Consider the following 17384-nt stretch of genomic DNA (forward strand, 5'->3'; position numbering starts at 1 on the left):
TGAAAAGATAATCTGAAATTAATTTTTGCTTACTTAATTTCCTTATTAGAATCAAAATTAGTCGACGAACAGACAGTCTCAAGGAGATTCACTTCGATCCCTACATTGTTGGGTCCGTCCGCTCTCTCTGCTTGCACAACTCTATCAGCTTCAAATCGCTGTGACACAATTTCCACCTAACAATTCAGCATCTGCTCCTCTTGTTGTTTTGTCTCGAGAGCTAACCCATGCTATTTATCACATCACTCGCTAGGTGCACTGAGTTTATTTCCGTTCGCCGTCAGACTGCTCCGATATGCATTTAATGAAACACTCTCGAAATTCATACTAGCTGACATAATCTCTACATACCGACGTAGGGCCCCAATGTACATAATACAAAGGAGGAAATTTAATGGGAAAGAGATACACAGCTGTATGTGTATACCGATCTGGAAGATGACAACGTTAGAGTTTTGCAGTTCTTGCAGGGAGGTGTCGATGTCTTTCTACATACAGCACCTAGTATTTCCAAATGATCATCATCTGATACTGACCAGGCTGAACGTTGCTTAATCGATGATCTAACAAGAACCGGCGTGTGAACGTGATTATGCGGCACATGTTTATTAATATTTAATGAAAGTCCGATATCATTGTTTCACGACGGGTAATCATTTTAAGGTCCATATTTACTTGCCTCCCTCCCACGAGGGTAGAGTTAGAAGTCAGTTTTTAATGTGAAAAAAATCCAATCCCCGAAAATCTTCAAGGATTTTCTTTCGCTGACCAATGGCATGAAAGATGAAGGATAATATCAGACCAAGTGCTACACATTTCGCCTATTCAAAACCGCACGTATATATATAACGTCTTATATCCTTTGAATTCTTATTCTCTCTTGGAATAAATAATATCGTTAGAATTCAAAAGATTAGACAGTTAAAGGCGCGTTTCTTCATTTTTATTTACTGTTAAATTTTTAATTTTTCGTTTATATGTGTATATGTACTGTGTGCATGTGTGTATGTGCGTACTTATACGTGTATATATTTAAAACTGACGTGGCATCTTCTCATTGGCTATACCTCCTTCTCCTCCTTCCTTCCTTTTCCATTTCCCTTTTCCCCGTGTATGCTCATACTTTCACTACACTGATGAAGACTGAAGGATCGGTCGAAAATATGTACCTGTAAAAAAAGGTTTTTAATTTTTTTTGTCATAATATTATTTTGTATTCCTGCACGTCACCAATTGAAAACGAATAAAGAAAAGTCAGAAGCTTTATAAATATATATATATATATATATATATATATATATATATATATATATATATATATATATATATATATATATATATATAAAGCTTATAACTTTTCTTATATATATATATATATATATGTATATATATATTTAAATAAGAACATTTATATATATATGTATATATATATATATATATATATATATTTAAATAAGAACATTTGAAAACCTAAAAATATTGTGAAATGATAAAATCATATTTATTTACTTTATTTTTTTGTTGTTATTAAATTCCAAATTTTCGCCAATAACATGGCTTTATCAAGGGGATATCAGTCCGATGAAGTTTTTTTTTTCTTCTTCATAATGATGTAATAAGAGGTGGAAGCCTCCCCGATAGAAGATACGTCTTGTCTCAGTAACTGTTTATATCCGTGTGTTGTTGCTTGGTTTAAGCGCGAAATTTAAGCAATGTAAAGTCACACAACATTTTTTTTAATGAATTTAAATAAGAAAAATTGAAAACCTTAAAAGGTTGTGAAATGAAAATCGTTTTTATTTACTTTAAAGTAAATAAAAATGATTTTCAGGTTTTCAAATTTTCTTATTTAAATTCATTAAAAAATGTTTTCTAAAATGTGTCACTTTACATTGCTCATATATATATATATATATATATATATATATATGATGATTGCAACGTCTTGTCAGACGAGTGCTACTCCCTCAGACATTTAAAGTCCATGAGCCCAAAAATGACTTCCATCGCCACAGGACCATTTTAATAGACAAATGCCTGAGGGAGTATCTATACACAGATGATGTTATAGAGTCTTAGCTTAGCTAAGTCCATCTCTCTCGGTTCAAAATGTTGACATCCAGCAACAAGCAAGAGCAAGATAGCCAACAACAAGTTAAACTGCAGACCAGCTTAATGCGGGTACTGATCTCCCGCTTTATGGTTTTTTAAATCAGAAATTTACTTCTCCTAGAAAGGTTGCCTTCACCACGGCTTATGGGAGCCCTCTCCACCCCAACACACACATACATAAACACAAACATACACGGTGCTAGTTGGCCGTTGACCCCGAAAAAGGGTTCATTCGCCATTTGAAAGGTCTTGTTTTTAATCCTTCAGGGAGACTAGCTACCCTCCTCACCAAACAAGTGTGGTGGGGGAACCAGTTTAGTTGCCGGTGACCCGACCATGAGGCAGGTAGTACTAGGTTACATGGTACCAGTAGCATATGACATGACTTGACATACATATATATATATATATATCTTGTATAAAATGGTTCGCTGATTAATTCATTTTGTGGGCGTATATTTGAGAAGAAAGTTGTGTATAAACGATAGATTCTATTTCAGACACAGATTGGATCAAGACAAATATTAGACAAATATTAGTGTGGGCGTGCGTCTGTCTGCATTCACTATGTTTTTCTGATCCAAAGTAAGACTCTGATCCGAATCACAGTGTCAGTTTTGTATGCTAAACCTGTGATGTACTCAAACTAAAATAAAATTATGACTTTAAATTAAAACAAATAACAATGATTAAGTATTATGGTTGTATATTTTTGAGATGAGGATTGATAAATATTTTTGTATTATTGGGATTCTTCGGACTATTGTTCCATCTTTGTTGATTTTTCTCTCACAATGTTTCAGTCGATGCAACCTCCAACCGTCAGATGCATTCACACTTGATGCCATTAGTAAATGGTTAATTTTTTTTTTCACTATTTTTAAAAGGCTTCGATCGATATATCCCCCAACCATCCTCAGATGTATTCTGTCGAACTCGGGAATCTTTCTGTCGAACTCGGGAATCTGAACGGAATTTCGAATGGAAACTTTTATTTAATCTACGGAAGTAACACGCTCTCGTTCCGTCAGCAATAACTGGATAGAAGCCCTAAATAATTCGCAATTGTATTTTTGGTAGCCTATACTGAGGATTAAACCTTCAACCCTAAGGAAAATATTACTTTGACGACTGAAATTTTTCCAAATGCTCTAACCACTGCGTGTGGACTTGTGACGCAGTTGTTATAGTACTAGACAGGAACTACCCTTTCGTATCATTTGACTTAGGATTAATGAAAATCTCAAATTGAAGCATCATTAGCTGCATTAAAAGAAGAAATCTTATAGGCAGAATAGAATCTATTTTACCCTAAAATACTTGCCCTGGAGGATCAGGATTATTTTCAAATACCTGCCAGTTTAAAAACGGAGACGTAACTCTGTATTCGTCTATACTGAGTTACTTCCCTTGATTTAAACAAAAATATTTTTAAAAAAAGCTTAATTACATTTAAACAATTGGAAAATAATAGACAGCCACGGAAAGGGTATCTGCGCGCCAAGAAGTTTATAAGAAAGTAACACTTACACACTCAGCAAACCGCTCTTGTCCTAACTCAACATTGCATATGTACCAAGAATAAACTCACAACGAACGGATGCGTGTTTGGCGGAATAGATACCGTTTCAAACTATGAAATAAACTATTCTGAATTCAAATCTAGTCACAGTGATCTATTACGAACTACTACTGTTTTGGAAAGTGAAAACCAGCAAAGTTCACTTGGTATGCGTAAAATAGCAACTTGTGTTCAATTCAGCGTATATAAAGAATCATTTTAAATTCGTACTGTGCTTCGGGATAAAACAACTGCTCTTTATATAATAGATTAAAACACCCTCCGGTCCTGGATATGACCTAAAACTATATCCGATGGTGAGGCCCCACCTTGCGGGCCTTGGTGAGTGTGGAGCCACCCTTTAATTGCCATTGCTCCCAGGTCCACTCTGACCCGGAGTGGTAGTACCTGTTAGGGTCCCAACTATGGGTTAAATAGAATCTGACTTAAAAAAATATATACCCCATTAAAAATCGTTTCTCAAAATAACTAGATTCGGCATTAAATAACCTGAAAAAGGTTGATATGCCGTAAAACAAAAACAACCAACCAACCAAAACACCCTCTCTTGCCCCTTAAAATTTGAAATCACTTGCAATAACCAAGTGTTTTTTTTTTCTTTCTGTTTTTTACTTATTAGTTCCCAAACTTTCAAGTTTCATGTATTTTACTCCCGGGAAGCATCGGAGTTTTCGTTACTTGGCAATTAAATACTTTAAACTTGAAAGTTTGAAGGATTAGTATCGACGAAAAACCCGACATTTCCCGGAAGTAAAACGTTCTAAACGAGGAAGTTTATAGGGAAAGTTATTATTATTTTTTTTTTTTAGATAATTGATAACTTTTTCACTCTATGTCAGTAATTTGAACATTTTTAACTTCAAACGCTGGCTATCTTAAAATGAATACATAAACAAACTTTATTTTGCACACATACATGGCTACTCGACGTTGCCCAGGAGTATGGTCAACAAACTAGAACGGTTAAAAAGTGTGTAACATTTTCCTTTTAACACCTCTTCTTCTCTATTGTTCTATACCCCATTCCCCACCTCTCTCTCTCTCTCTCTCTCTCTCTCTCTCTCTCTCTCTCTATATATATATATATATATATATATATATATATATATATATATATATATAATTTTTAAAACAGTAATCTACGTACACGCGTGTTTCGAGTTAACTAATTCTCATCAGCGTAGCTCGGCTGTAAATAAATAAAAATGTTATATATACGTCCAAACAAATCATGGGCGACTTTCTAAATAAATAAACAAAAACGAGCTTAGAGGCGAAGCCAATATTAACCGTATTCTTCGTTTGAAAAAAACCCAACAAATCTCCCCCCCCTCTCTCTCTCTCTCTCTCTCTCTCTCTCTATATATATATATATATATATATATATATATCCTAACTCTCTCCTTTCTCTGTCTCCTTCTCTTACTTTTTCTCGCCTATTCATCTACGTATCTCCTCTCTCACTATAACTTATTCTATCTCTATCACCCCTCTCTCTTTATCGTATATAACATTTCACATTAAAAAAAAAAATGGCGGAAAGTTGACTACCTTGACTAATTTGATTCCAGTTGACTAAAAAGAAAAATTTTAGTCTACATCATGTCCGAAGTAATACTGAAAAAAGAATATATTAGTTTTGTGGGTGTGCTTTGTGTTGTTCTTAACTTTTAGTTTCGGCACACGAACACAGCCAGATAACTCTGCGTCATTTAATACCTTAGGAATACTCTAATAAAACCATGTGATTAAGTCATAGGATATCCATTCTCCCGGGCTTTATTTTCGTCACTCTGAGACAGGGTTAGTTGATTGCTTAAGCCGGCCCCTGCCAGTTAATGCTAACGTGTCACTAAGGCATATTTCATAGACCAGAGTGCTGGCTTTTCAAAACTCCCTTCTGGTTTTGTGTCTAACTTTCCGCAGAGAGGTAAATAAGCATAACGTGTTTTAAAATTTAAACTAGTAGGGCTACCCGGCGTTGCCCGGGACCAAAGTGGAGCATATTTCTATGAAAACTTTAATCTCTCTACCTTTCTTTATCCGTCTCTTTATCTTTCTGCTTTCACCACCTTCTCCGTTTTAAACCCTCCACTCTACAACCCTCCTTTTCTCCTCCGCTCATACCATTCCTCTCTAATTTGACATGCACACAGAAAACTGTCATTTATATAATAGGTTTCTCTAGGAATGTGTCGGCATTTTCTTTTCCAATTGATACATAATAACACTGGACAAACCGACATTCCCTGGCGAAACATGACCCTTTCCCATAGAATGAATAAATGTTTCAAAATTTGAGATACCATTTACCCAGGGCAACGCTGGTCAATAATATACCAACTTTGTGGGTCTTTGTTTTGTAGTTGTTTTATTTTTAGCTGTGCATACATGCATACAATTGCCTATTAGACACTATCCTCAGGGGTATTAGGCCTCTCTGTACAGGGGTTTGTCAGAACAACCTAGTATGAGGATATTTTTCCCTAGAAGTAAACCCTGACCAAATATTCAAAATCACATTCAGTATTCGCTGGCCAAATAAGCTCTCCTTTCTATGGCTAACCTACATTAGCTTTTACGAGAAATGATGCACCTTCTTCGAGTAATGTTACATTAAGTAATAGCACGAAATTGGATACTCCACCAGACTAGATGAATTCTTGTCCGGGAATCCAGTAACACCAAAAGACCAAAACAAAAAAATATATTATAACATAAAAATGGTTAATTGGGGAGAGAGAAATTTTCTTCTTGATTTCTTTACTAACTCAGTGTTTGAGAAATAAAGAACTTTAATGAAATATTTGAATATATATATATATATATATATATATATATATATATATATATATAGAGAGAGAGAGAGAGAGAGAGAGAGAGAGAGAGTTCAAGTGTTAGTCCCGGATGGTGGGCCCCTTGATTTCTGAGAACTTCAACTGAAGTAAAATAAAATAACAGCTCTTTATATAATAGGTTAAAACACCACCTCGCAAATTAGTTATAATTAAGAGGTTTTCACTTTTAAATATTTACAATCCTAATACTTTCAGATAATTATATCTTTAAAAGTTTCTGTGTGTTGGTTTTTCTGTCACACGTGCTGAACGTAACACTTTCGTCTGTCTGCCACGCTTTCCTTTGAAATGCCATTTCCATCGCTAAACGCTCTTGTTGAACGGACGTAGCTTTAGAATAGATGCGTCCTTATTATTAACAAGCAAAATTGATTTTCTTCCAACAGTTTATTCGTTTATATAAAGCGTTGCGTTTTATGTTGAGCATTTCTTTTGTTTAGCATCGTTAAATCTGTTCTCCAGATAATCTCAAATAATTTTAAAAAGCTAAAGATACACTTTAATGTGCATAATTATCAATCAAGACAATGAAGCTATGTCTGGCGAAAAGTTTAAGAAACCCAGGAAAAGCCAAAACTTGTGAAAAGGGTCTTAAAATAAGAATTGCATGAAGCAAACACACCACCACCCAATCTCTTACCCGTAACTCGAAACCCTAACATTAATCCACTAACATTAAATTCTAGCGTTAATTTATATACGTATATTTTCTCTTTTGCTGACGCAAACAAAAAACAACTCATTTTTTTACTACCATTATTTCCCTTTAAAGACACGGTACCATTTGAACATAAGGGCTATTATTTGGGAGTATATCTCCAGGAACACGATGTAGGGAGTAGAGAGCTTTCCGGTCTTGGAATTCATATAGTGTAGAGGTGGGATTTTTCTTCTTGTCGAGTTAGTCGGGTTAGTCGGGGGCATTTATCGAGGGAGACACACGTGCTACGAGTTCGCCAAAGCACATCCCATTAAAATACTTGTAAAGTAAGCACATGAAGGCAAGATTTTGGCGATGGGACAGAGGTTGGAGTTTGATTGATAGTGCGAGATTTGTTAGTCAGCAGACCTTTTCTTGGACCATGTCTAAGAAGAAGAGACTAGTGGTAGATACTCCAGCCCAAATGTAGAAACAATATGGGCAAATGGTGACTTTGTACAAATATACAATACTCTCAAGTGTGAGTAATTTTCTAGCACGGTAAAGAGAGCCCACCTTCTTTGCAGCAATCTTGACAATCTCTTCAATGTATTTGTTCCAGTTCATGTTGCCTGTGAATGTGAAGCCGAGGAGTTTGAACGACGAGCTTTCGGGTGGCGTATTATTATATTATTATAGCAATCTGTGGCTGAGAAGGTTGTTAAAAGAAAGAAGATTAGTCTTAGCAGCATTTTAAACTGGTTTCATAACTGTAACAAAACTTGCCAAGTCACAGCCACAACACTCACCAAGAAAAGTTCTTAACCCAAGGAAAGACAACTTCAAATAAAAATAAATTACTACTTTTGTCGTGTCGAGATTATTTAACCTGACACTCCCACAAAATCTTACGTTTGATACTTTGTCAATCTGACCCTGTTTACAACTCAGTACTCCTGACACAACCAGATGTTTAATCCTTGAACACCTTAGCATGTGTAACAAAGCCAACACAATTTATTTCTGTAAATATCATCATTGGAGACAACCAATTACATCTCATCCAAACGTTGTATCAGCAGCAACTCGAAATCCGCATAAAAAGCGTGCGTTTCTTCAATTCAGCATTACAGATGAGCTTACACCCCAGGATTGATGTCAAACAAACACATCAGTAACAGCCCTTTTCCCTCGAATCCCTGCTGGATGAAGCAGTATTTTTCTTATAACGACGATAAACGTTATCTGCATTAGTCTTTACCGCCTTAGTTCCCTTCTGGTGGAACGGCATTTTCACTCGCATGATGACAACAGCAACCCTTTCCTTTTCTTACACAACACATCAACGCTGAGCGATAGCATCATCACTATCGTCATATTAACTACAGCAAGTATTAATCAATGGATTCATCATCGATATCAACATCTGTAGGTTATTCTCTAGCCAAACAACGTTCTTTAACATCTATGCCAATCAATAGCAACTGCTCTCTTCGGCCACCATTGCTTCACTTTTGTGTGTCTTTTACTTACGACGACCGATTCCTGAAATATTCCAGTTATTCAAAAAAGATAGGAGCTGTACTCAAGTCACGTAGAAATATATACTTCAGCAAAGAGCAGTGGCGTAGTAGATAAAATACATAGTAAATTCAGTTGTAAGTTGAACTCCTCGGTGCGAGTAACTCTCAAAATACAATTGCGAATTAGGATTTCTACCCAATCATGGCTGACGGAACAAGAACATGCTACCCCCCGTATATTAAATAAAGGATTCCTATTGAAATTTTGTGCAGATTCCCGAGTTTGACAAGATACACCTGAAGAAATTCAGGTGTTACATCGATGGAAACGTTGTGAAAATAACTTGTCTTTGTTGTTGTTGTTGTTGTTGTTGTTGTTCTTCTTCTTCTTCTTCTTCTTCTTCTTCTTCTTTTTCTTCTTCTTTTCTATATATTAATACGATAGCGTGTGTTTTATTTTGTGTGTCACGCTTACATTTTTTTTTATTCCGAGTGACTGCCATTTAATTATTATGATCTTCCATTTCTTTTGATAAATAATTTTATTAAGAATTTTTCATAAGTTTTGGTTTCGGTTTCGATTCAAGCTGTGTCCATATGGATATCTATTTTTTATTTTTGAAATCACAACTTTATAATGTATAAGAATCGATAGAAAATTAACTCTATAATAATATATACGAAATCTGCAAGAATTAAAATATCATATTTAAGCGTATGTTACGACCGGGATACGTCCCTGCTAGCTTAGATAAATACTGTTGCAGTTTTAACAAAAGAGCTACAATAATATCAGAGTCTCTCCAGTTATGCTGAACATCCACAGAATGCCAACATCAATATATTACATATGAAAGAGTCCGCTGTAGAATTTCCATGGGTCCCGCTAATTATTATTATTATTATTATTATTATTACTATTACTATTAACAAAAATATGGCCCTTTCAGTGGCATACTATTGCTAGTATATACCATGAACGAACATATACTATACCCACAAAGGAGAAGGCAATGGAGAGACGATAATATTATTTGAAACAAACATATTCTACATTACTCTTCTCCAAAAGAAGGAGGTAATTCTTAGGAGGAGGATTACATGACAGCAGAACAGATACTACACTAATCTCCGCATAAAGATGGTAATCATTAGGAAGATGGTATCATTACAAAAGAATAAACACTATATTCCCCCCTCTCCTCAAAAAAAAGAGGTAATGCATGGGAGATGGTATCATGACCATAGAAACAAGAGTAAAAAACTCTGAGAATTGAAGATTGGAAGAAAATGTTCATTAGTTTGAAAAGGTATAGTTATTTAACTGAGCATTTTGGTATAATTATAGTGTGGCTTTGGCTTCAAACAAATGCAGTGGAACCCCGGGATACGGTATTAATCCGTTCTGGGATGGGATCGTAAGGTGAAATCGCCGTATGGTGGGCCTAAGCTAAATTTTATACAGTACATATTATAAATCAGTAATAAAATAAAGCACAGTATATAATACACATGTATATAATCAAATAACATTATAAATAACACCGCAAGGCGGGGCAAATACCGTAACCAGGGGCCGGAAAAACATCGTATTCCATATCGTAACCTGGAAAAAACAGTATCCCAGGGCCACCGTAATCCCAGAAACACCGTATCTCGGGGTAATGTATTTTAGGACCACTGTATCCCGGGGTTCTATTGTACGTAACTTCAATTATTAATAACAATAATAGTATAGTTTCAGCTTCAGATAGACAGATACTAAATCTCCATTATAAACAGCAATAATGGTATAACCTTAGTTTCAAACAAACAGATATTAAATCTTCATTATTAATAAAAATAAAAGCAATAGTATAGCTTCGGCTTCAGACAGACAGATCCCAAGACTTGTAATATAAATGAATTAATAGAAATTATAGTATAGCCGCGGGTTCAGACATGCCGATACCAAATCTTCATTATTAACAAAAGTAATAATATAGCTTCGGCTCGAGACAGTCAGTGTGGATCGGATATTCTAGCTTGATTGCCACATCCTCTAAGCGGCGTATTTTCGTATAAAAACCGAAGTTGCGGGGGTGGGTTAGTGGGAGTCAGTCTTATATATCGCCAGACTTTGCTTAAGTAATTTCATCTCTCTTGGGTTCGGCTGGTTATTTTCCGTTTTTCCTTTTATTTTCTTGTTTGTTTTTCTGCTATCCTCATTTCATTTAAACTTAAGTGTGGTTGTTTCAGATTATTTGCGGGTTGGTTTAATCCGATCCCATCAGCGCTGAGGTTTTTATGGTGTCAACCTTTAATCTGATTCCATTCACAACATTTTTGGAATTACTATTACTAATCTAAGATTGGATTACTTAATGAGTTATGTGTTACATGCATAAATGATTCCAATAATATTATCCCCGACACCACACTATATACGAGGTGCCTTCAATAAGTTTCCAGACTTTTTTTCGTATGGACACTTTTCTTGATAGTACCCACAAGAAACTCTAGTCCCCTTCGAAGTAATCTCCCCCGGCTGCAATGCACTTGTTGTACCGTTCCAACAACTTCTAGAATAGCCCATGAAAGTCCTCTTGTGTGAGCGTGGTAATGGCGTTTTTTTTCACAGCCTCTTTCATCTCCATAACTGTCTTATACCGAGAGCATCTAACGTTTTCCTTGAACTTAAGGAATAACCAAAATTCACAGGGAGCAAGGTCAGGACTATAAAAGCGTCAACAACTGCCTTGATGCCCATCTTTGTCAAATAGTCGGTGACAAGGATAGAGCACTCCTGCGACAAACTTTGTGCAAATCTTCCGCATCTTCAGTTCCTTGCGAATAATCATGTTCCCACATTGACATCAAACTATGCCCTTATTGTCGCTATAGACACACGACGGTCTTTATCCATGAAATTCTTTATTTGGCCAATCAACTCTAGTGTTCTCACTTCTCTTACTCTATTCACACCTTTCATCATTTCTTACAGACTCACTGCCTTGCTTGAATCTCTTATGCCACTTAAAAACTGATGCTCGATTCATGCAAGATGGTCCAAGAGCAGTCGGAAGCATTCCGCACGTGTTTGTAGCATTTTTCTAAGTTTCAAACAGAATTTTATTGCATATCCTTAATCTCAATTTTCTTCACATCCAAACTTCATTTCTAAAATTTAACAGTGACAATCTAGCTTTAGAAGGGTGCATTTCAATTCCTGCTGTAGCTATTAATTTAAACGGGAAATCATTAAAAGCCGTCAGCAATATATAGCAATAACATAACGAATTTTTAAGTGATTACAACAATTTTTAATGCTTATATATATATATATATATATATATATATACTAGACTACCCGTGACCCGTTGGGTCAGTATGTTATATTAGCTATGGAATTCTTGTATGAGCGTGACACTTGTGACGTATAGAAAATAGTTTTTTGTAGACATAACAGAAACATTTCTATGAAAGTATATTGTAATGAAATATCACGGACTGATCGCTCAAACATGAAAAAAAAAAATCCTCCCTATTTACCTATTTTTCCGAATAATCGCCCAAAAATCGAAAATTAAACATTATTTTCCTACGAATCGAACGCCAACGAAAGTCATTTAGCAGCAAAAACGCACATGAACCTACCGATGAGAAATATAAGAATGAAAAACCCATATTGGAATCTTTCAACCAAGTTATAGAAACTTAAAATAAATAAAAAAATAATAATTAATAAAACCCGAAGCAAAAAAATAAAACATAAATAAATAAAATGAAATAAAACTAATATTAAAACAGATTAGTAAATGTGTCAACAAATTCACCGTTCTCACACAACTATTTTGTATCTATTTTGTATCTAGAAATGTAAACAAAAAATAAAAAAATGAGGAAGGAAGGAAAAGGGACGGATAGAGAATAGTAATAAAAGTAGTAGTAGTAGTAGTAGTAGTAGTAGTAGTAGTATTGGCTTTACTACAATTGTTCTTATGTTTGTCAACGGGTTAAAGTTGTTTAGTTGTAAGAAAATATCGACAGTATTGTTGTAATAAAGAATTGTTGCAAAGCACCCACACTCTTCCCATGTTAAATAATAATTTCGAAATAATAACGTTAATATTTCAGTGCGCAGGTCAAAAGAAGCGATTTGTGTTTATTTGTTTACGTTGTTATGGGTTAATGTTTATGCGCGCATGCGCAACCGGATGTCGTAAACCGGAAAGTGGGTTACATTACTCGTTACAAGATCATTTGAGTTATATATATATATATATATATATATATATATATATATATATATATATAGCCAGTAGAGTTTAGTTTCCTAGAAGTACATCCAATGAAACAACATGTGTCTACCAAAAGAGTGCTCAATGAGTGAACAGAGCAGGTATATTAAATTTATTTATACATTTATTCTTGGCCTGAAGACGTAATCCCCCAACGCGGGTGATTACAGAAACATGTATGCACATATGTAGCCATTAACGTTTGTATAAATAAATTTTATATATATATATATATATATATATATATATATATATATATATATATATATATATGTAATGCACTGCTTTACTAGAAATAGGCAGTTATTCTATTTTTCATTTTCAAAACTTGGGTGTTCATTGACAACACTTGCGTACAATTTTTTCGGCCTGTAACTGGTATTTAAGCATATAATAATTCTTAATTATAATCATATCAACTAGGCAGTTCATCAGCGCGAAAAAAAAACTGTATAAAAAAATCTTCAAAGCCTCAACAGCCCGTAGACAGGCCTTTCACATCAACAATCCTTATATGAAATATTTATAGCTCTAGTATTGCACTATTGAGCCATCTAAAAAAACTTTACGTTATTTGCTTATTCATTACTATATATATATATATATATATATATATATATATTATAACAATAAGAAAGGGAAATAACTAATAAAAAAGGAAGAATTATCGCCTTTTTATAGATTCTAGAGAAAAACTTGAAAATTAAAACAAAAAAAAGATGGACGATATTGCGGTTGGGCTAACATGCATATGTGTTTCTGCCGTGAATCAATTGCATTTAACTTACAATGAGTGCGTCTACTTATTACTCGAATATGCCATTATTCCGACAAACCATTTCTCGGGACACAATAAAATTAGCGACGAAGATGAGATTGGATTAAATGCCAAATCTCAAAAACATAAAACTCACATGGTGAAAAAAAATAACAATAAATAAAAATAAAAAAACTACGTCCGAAAAATTCTTTTCTGCACAAACGAAAAAAAAAAAATCTTTTGCTCAATAATTTTTTATGAAAAAACGAGAAAAAAAGATACTTTTACCACAATAATTTTTTTTGAGAACACACGAAAAAAAAAACATTTCTTAAAAAAAACAACAAAAAAACGGCAAAAAGAAAATTTTGTGAACAAACGAAAAAAAAAAATCTTTTGCTCAATAATTTTTTGTGAACACACGAGAAAAAAAAAGATACTTTTACCACAATAATTTTTTTGAGAACACACGAAAAACAAAAACATTTCTTAAAAAAACAAAAAAAAAAAACAAAAAAAGAAAATTTTGTGAACAAACGAAAAGAAAAAACAATCGGAATTATTTGCAACATGGATGCAAAATTGTTGGGGGAAATATCGCGATATCAGCAAGAAATATTTTTAAAAGCTCAAAAGTTTTGGAACGCATAACAATGTAGGCTATAGTAATAATTTAGAATTGTTTTTTTTTTATTATTTTTAATATATCTTGCCTTTGGTAACACTTATTTGTTATATATTTGTTTATTTACCATTTTTTTGGTTTGCTGTCTGTGTAACCTTACACACTTTTACACGTGCATTAACATGTAGACATCCAGTCGCAAAGGAAACAAAGAATAGGAAAGAAAAAAAAACTTCAACTCTTGTTTCACGTTTTAAGAAAAAAACCTTTATTCCTCATTATCCCGCCACGCGTGACTTCTTGTTACGTTTATAGTCCGTTTTTGTTTTCTTTACCATGGCATCATTTCGCAGACGGCTCGGTACTTGTATATACACGCGGTCGCGCTCTGTTACATCTGTAGGACTAAATTTCTTTACGCTGATTTTTTAAACTTTTTTTTTTTGGTTTATTACTGTTCGAATTTAAAATAAAAAAGTAACCATATAAAATGATTAAAACAGTAACCAATTAAAATTTTAAAATATAAACCAATTAAAATTTTAAAATACAAACCAATTAAAATTTTAAAATCTGACTAATAAAAAGAGAAAAATGACAGTTTTTCTTCTAAAAAATGGGGGCATCAGCCATTAAAACATTTTTCTATTCATATTTCTATTCGATATTCAAAATGATTGAAAGACAGCACGAATCAAAAGAAAAAAAAAGAAAATACTACCACGTGATCTAACTTTCCCGAATTCAAAAGACGCTAGAAATTTGGGATTCCTTTCGTGCATTAGCAGATGCTCTAAATTCGCATAATAATTTTATAACACTTTTTTAAAACGTTCTTTCATAGCTGTTGTCAACAAGTGTTTTAGTGTTCTTGTGTGGAATTTTAATTTCAAATCAAATTTAGCTGCTTTTTTTTAAAAAGGTTTTAATGCCAATGTTATGTTTACATGTTACTTATGGATTTGGTTGGACCATCTGGTATGTTGGGTTTCTAATGAAAGCTTTGGTACGTGGTTTAGGTGATTCCTACATTTTCAAACTTTTACGTAATGTCCTTTCTCATGACGTTTCTGAATTTTTGAGATGAGGATTGGTTATTCGTATCATTTGGATTCATCGGACTACTGTTCTCATCTTGAGTGTGAGTGCTTGGAAAAGTAAATTGTAAAAAATGATATTCTCCTGAAGGTTAAAAGTTCAATCTTCAGTGTGGGCAACCGAAAAATACAATTGCGAATTATTTAGGACCGCTATCAAGTCATGGCTGACAGAACAAGAGCATACCACCCCAGTGAAGTAAATAAAAGGTTCCGCTCGAAATTCCGTCCAAATTCCCGAGTCTGACAGAAACATTCCTGAGTTTGACAAGATACATTTGAAGAAGGTCGGAGGCTACATCGACCGAAACGTTGTGAAAATCATACTCCAAATGAGAGCAGTAGTCCGATGAATCCAAATAATAGGAATGCTTGCTCATGCTAATTTTATTCTTTATTTTATAAACAGTCTTTATACACTGACTCTCTAACAATTGTTGAATTCTTCTTTTGTGTGAAGAGTGCATTTAAAAAAATTCACTTCGATCTTGCTGACAAAATAAACAAAAAAAAAACAAAAAAAAACAAAAGAAACTTATTGTTCATTGTAAATTTTGCTTCCTCTATAAAATTACATGAACACCAGAAAATTGACGCTTTGGCAATATTAATCGTTTCGTCAGGAGTTTAACAAATTTTACTTATAAAATCTCTACATATACACTTGAGCACTTTTAAAAATATATTGTCTTTCTAAATACATTTTTTTTTTAATTCAATTTTCACCCCAAACAAGGCACAGTGCCACTTTGAAGCAGGGGGCTACTATTAGGGAATTAATTAGCGGGGTCATTATGAAGGGAGAAGAGTAGAAAGATGTTTGTTAACATTACACTTGAACTTCTGCATATCATTGCAGTTGGGAAAGTAGAATCCCGGAAGGGAGTTCCAAAGACCCGCAGTTCTGGGGAAGAAACTATTGGAGTAAAAGGCTTTCTTGCACCTAGGGATCTCTACTGTAAAGGGATGAGACTTAGTAGCTTGTCGGGTTTGTCGGGGGTAGTTACGTCGGGGAGGTACAAGTGTTTGCAGTTCGTCAGAGCATTCACCATTAAAGTATTTGTAGAACAGGCAGAGGGATGCAACATCTCGTCGATGGGACAGAGGTTGAAGCCTAGATGACAGTTCAGGACCTATCAGGTTGGCGACTCTTTTTTGAACCCTGTCCAGGAGCGAGAGACAAGCAGCAGATGCACCAGCCCAGACGTGACAACAGTACTCCATACATGGGCGAATGGTTGCCTTATAGAGGTATAGGATACTGGCAGGCGTAAGTAGTTTTCTAGCACGGTAGAGGGAGCCAACCTTCCTTGCAGCAGCCTTGGCAATGCTCTCAATGTATCTATTCCAGTTCATATTCCCTGTAAACGTTAGGCCGAGGAGTTTAAAAGAAGTACTTTCAGGCAATGTGTTCTTGGCCATTCCTATTGGTGGTAGAGAAGGTTTCTTATAGTTATTGAAGGAAACAAGCTTAGTCTTAGCAGCATTGAATGAGACCAACCATTTTTGTCCCCATTCCACTACGGATTGGAGGTCATCCTCTAGTGTTTCTGCCATTTTCTTGGATATGTTATTTGAACTTATTTAATAACTAGCATGGGTGCTCGGCGCTGACCGGGTGTTTAGAGGTGTGTTGAGCAAAAAAAAAAAAAAAAGTGGTAGAAGTGGTAGTAGGCAGGCAGGCAGGCTCGAACCCGTACCGCGAAGGAGGAAAAGAACGTGAAAAAACGTGATGTCTGCCGTTGCGTCCATCGCTAAACCGGAAGTGGTTGATATATGTTTCAATTCTAGGTCAAAGGTGAAGTTAATCTCAGAAGCTTATCGAAGTAGAATGCTTCCTAGAGACGACACTTATTCATATCAATTGGAGCCGAGTAGAGATCAGAGCGTTGGTGATGAAAAAAGAG

The sequence above is a fragment of the Euprymna scolopes genome, chromosome 7 (assembly GCF_053919585.1).
Source record: "Euprymna scolopes isolate OS-2025 chromosome 7, ASM5391958v1, whole genome shotgun sequence".
Classification (NCBI taxonomy): domain Eukaryota; kingdom Metazoa; phylum Mollusca; class Cephalopoda; order Sepiida; family Sepiolidae; genus Euprymna; species Euprymna scolopes.